Source organism: Rhagoletis pomonella, unplaced genomic scaffold (genome assembly GCF_013731165.1).
Source record: "Rhagoletis pomonella isolate Grant_MI unplaced genomic scaffold, Rhpom_1.0 Rhpom_scaffold_04613, whole genome shotgun sequence".
In the NCBI taxonomy this organism is placed as follows: domain Eukaryota; kingdom Metazoa; phylum Arthropoda; class Insecta; order Diptera; family Tephritidae; genus Rhagoletis; species Rhagoletis pomonella.
In genome coordinates, this window is record NW_023463161.1 from 10957 (window position 1) to 15183 (window position 4227).

The 4227-nt window shown below is 33.5% G+C and overlaps 1 long non-coding RNA gene across 1 annotated transcript; it reads right to left on the reverse strand.

Moving 5' to 3' along the window:
• Positions 1–3521: 3521 nt before the first annotated feature.
• LOC118754779 lies at positions 3522–3769 on the reverse strand. Its single transcript, XR_004994938.1, has 2 exons — positions 3703–3769; positions 3522–3599 (listed from the first exon to the last, which is right to left on the reverse strand). It is a non-coding gene; the product is annotated as an uncharacterized LOC118754779 (long non-coding RNA).
• Between the last annotated feature and the right edge of the window lie 458 nt (positions 3770–4227).

Consider the following 4227-nt stretch of genomic DNA (forward strand, 5'->3'; position numbering starts at 1 on the left):
TGAATGTGAGAGAATATGGGAAATTTGGGAAAATGACAGCTGCCGCTCAGTGTTTAGCAGCGCAATTTCAACTGTCCGAAAAGTTGCGTTGCCACTGTTTCAAATTTGGCTCGCAAGGACCATGTTAAGAAATTACGAGATTGCGATTTAAGATTTGCAAAGTAATGTTTAATCCAACTTGTAATTCATTTACAAAATGCGCTTAGAATTAGTTAATATTTTAACAACGATTTTTTTGAATGGACTGTATAATGAGATTTTTGACACTTTGATTAGCAAATATAAGGTGAATTGAGCAATTGATTTGGGTTGCGGAATTCGGAGGGAACTCGCGCAACGGGAATGGTAAAAATTTAAATGGATGGATAATATTAATATATGTATAGATGGTTGATACTTAGTTTGCTGAAGTGCAGGTGAAACTCCGTGATGTAGTTCAACTCCCGCGTCGATAGTATGATGATGAATCCAGGTAAGTAGATGTCGACCTCCAACGGTGTTGTAGAGGACTTTTTTTTATAGTTGCTGGCGTTACGATCCCTGTTGTCTTCTGTTCAGTTGGCGATGAAAAAGAAGAGCGCTGGCAAGGTTGCAATCGCCTTTTATAACCAACACTGGAAATGGCTTCCAGTCCGCCTATGGGAAGCAATTCCCTTGCGATTTTGGGACTTCCAACTACCGCAGGGATGCTTGTAGTGGAAGTCACAGGGATTTAATACGGGATTTACGGGATGGGAATGGCGATGTGAAAAATACGAGATAGTTGTTTTAAGAGAGCGCAAGTCCCTTAAACACTCACAAAATAAACCATCTCGTCATAAAGAAAAATATTGTTTAAAATAATTCTTGAAAAACGCCTATCTTTTAACCACGTTTTTTATAGAGAATTAAACAAGGATTACGATGGTATAATTTGAAATCCCTAATTTACTGGTCTTCACTATGCAAATCAACTTCAAAAAGTTCAGCTGTTAATAGCTAAGTTAGCTTTAGGACGATCTTGACCATCTTATATATAGAAATGTTAAGCCCGTTTCTTTAGCTAAGATGAAGTCTCTATGATGAACCCGAGATATAACGATTTGAAGAAGTAAATGATTGCTCACAATCCCGAAAAAATGCAAACTTTGACAGGTCATATCTCCGAAGAAAAAAAATAAAAAAAAAATCCTCGAACACGTGTTAGCTTATTTCATGTACAGAACCCATACGAAATTTGAAGCCAATCGAAAGTGTGACAGCAAATTTGGTGTCCGATATGAAATAGAATGTCTCATAATGAACTAAAATGCTTTTGAATTTCGGTAAGGTCATTAATTGATTTCTGAACATTGCCAAACCCCTTTCAAAATTGCACGTCATTGTACTAGAATTAAATGGGCTATTAAACTGCATACCAACAATTTTTTGTACAAAGTGTGGAACTTTTATTTATGGAAAATAGGAAAAGGACTTAAATTTTAAAATGCCCTATTTACCTCCGTTTCAGCAGTAACTTCTTTTTAAATGACTACATTTCGTTAATATGTTCCTGTAATTTTTGTGTATGGAAACGTTTACTTCATACATAATTACTTTACACCTGTCACAAGGACTTGTCCCACTAGTAGAAACTTTAAATATTTTTTAATATTTCTATGAAGATTAAGTCAGCCTAGTTTTTTTTATTGAAAAGGAAAGCGTATAGTTCATATCTTACAACACAAAAATATCTTTCTTGAAAATGAGTTTTTTTGGCTAAACTTAGTCTTTCAGGGCACAAGGGTAAAATAGAGTTCTTTTCAGGGTCCCACCAGTCACATTCATTAAAATGATAGTATCATAGGACTAAGAAATTGTTTGCTATTTTCTTTAGGGGAATTTTATACATTAGTTATCGTTCTATGTTAAATAATATCTTTCACTTCTCTATCCGATGAGATAGTTATAATTCGCAATTAATCACATTCTGGAGTAAAATATCCCACCAGTCACAATGGAATGACCCTTATACAAATTTTTGTTATAGCGAGAACTTAATGCAAAAAAAAAATACATTAAATACAAAATTCTGCCTCATTCAAAAAAGTCGTGGTAATGTTTGCGTGGCCATAAATGTAATTCCTTAGGCGCCGAACGCCACTGCGGCGCGCCTACATATATTTCCGTAACTCGGCGCACAGTGTATTATTTCCATATTCTAGAAAATATTAATTACATTATTTTATGTCGCCTAATTTCAAAACAACGTCAAAAACGTTTTTAGAAATGTCTGCTAAAGACGAAACAATAAAAATTATAAAATTTAAACCAAAGTGTAGGGCGGGACGGGATTCGATTTGGAAGATTACCGAGCGCAGTATTATTTAAAATTGTATATTTGAAACTGAATCTCAATGTTTAATTTGTCGGTGTTTTGTGATTTATTCAACAATTGCTAAAATACCATTTTCGTCTTATTTTTTTAGGTATGTTCTTTTTAATGAATATACATTTTTGGGATTTTAGTAAACTAGGACTGAGTATTTCATGTTAAAGTAAAACGATGTTAATTTAGATTTATTTTTAGCAATTTATTAATTTCATTAGACCCGCAAACTCGTTATCCGCCACTATTCGTTAAAGTTTGTATCTCAGTTTATTTACCACTCCTCTTTGACTTAAACAACACAATTTTAGCTGCTGGAAAGTGAAAGTTTTGATGAAATTTTCATTTTTCAGGCCTACTAGGAATTTCATTTTCTTCGAGTAATTTATTTGAATTTCATCTCGGCCGAGACAAATTCTAGTATTTCCGCTTTGAATAGAGAAAGCCTAATTCACAACCTTTCCAATAGTATCCCACTTTTGTAAATAGAGCAAGAAATATTGAACTTATAACGGAATTTCGTTGACCCAACTTGATTTTTTATCGATCGAAATTCCACGCACATAATTAAAAAAAAAATGATTTTTGAATCCATTTTTGCCAGTTTATAATTCATTGTTATAGGGAAAGGGAAAATTTTCCAAAACGGATCCAGGCTCTGGAAAAAACAAAATATTAGGGAGTATAGAGGAGCTTTTTCAGATTCTAAATCTGAAGACCCCACCCTCCGGAGGCTTATAGTTTTTAAGTAATTCGCATTTAAAGTTGCAAAAAATACCGAATTCAACCTCACTTTTTCCCTTGTACACCAATTGAACTGAAATGCCGGTGCTGCCATACATACTAAAAAATGCAAATAAAAAAAACACAAAACGGAAACAATGAAAAAATGCACATACGCTGCTGGCGAAAATTTTTAATTAAAAATTTTCATAATTTATCGAAGTATCGATTTTATAATAAAAAGCGCCGCAGGCGAAAATTTGTAATAAAAAATCGCGCGATTTTTTATTAAAAATTTTCCATTATTTATCGAAGTATCGATTTTATAATAAAAAGCGCCGCAGGCGAAAATTTGTAATAAAAAATCGCGCAATTTTTTATTAAAAATTTTCATGATTTATCGAAGTATCGATTTTATAATAAAAAGCCCTTGGATCAAAATCGAAAATGATATGGTTTATAGTTGTATTTTATAGCTTCGAGAAGTATGGCAGCACACATTTGCTCTTACTGTCGGCCATTGTTATTTCTGTTTGTTTGTGAAAAGTGCAAAAACGAGTGAACGGATTTATAAACGCGTCTTAGTTAATTAATTGATGAATATATATATATTAAAAGTATCAAATACGCACGTGAACATTGAAGATATTGTATATCAACCAAAATACAATTGATAAGTGGCATTTTGTACAAAAAGTTAGGGGTGGTAGTGAAGATTATTTAACAACAAATACTATTAGCAACTACTTTGTGAGAGTGATACATTCATGTAGAGAAAGCCTCCCCCAACATCCTGACCAAGTTTCATGACTAAATTCCATATACTTTCGCTGAAATCTCGATTGGTTCCGTTTTGGAAAGCCAACCCTAGGGAAATTCTAAATATCAATTTTAGGCATTTTTTTAAAAAAAACGCATAAAATTTGCAAAATCTCATCGGTTCTTTATTTGAAACGTTAGATTGGTCCATGACATTTACTTTTTGAAGATAATTTCATTTAAATGTTGACCGCGGCTGCGTCTTAGGTGGTCCATTCGGAAAGTCCAATTTTGGGCAACTTTTTCGAGCATTTCGGCCGGAATAGCCCGAATTTCTTCGGAAATGTTGTCTTCCAAAGCTGGAATAGTTGCTGGCTTATTTCTGTAGACTTTAGACT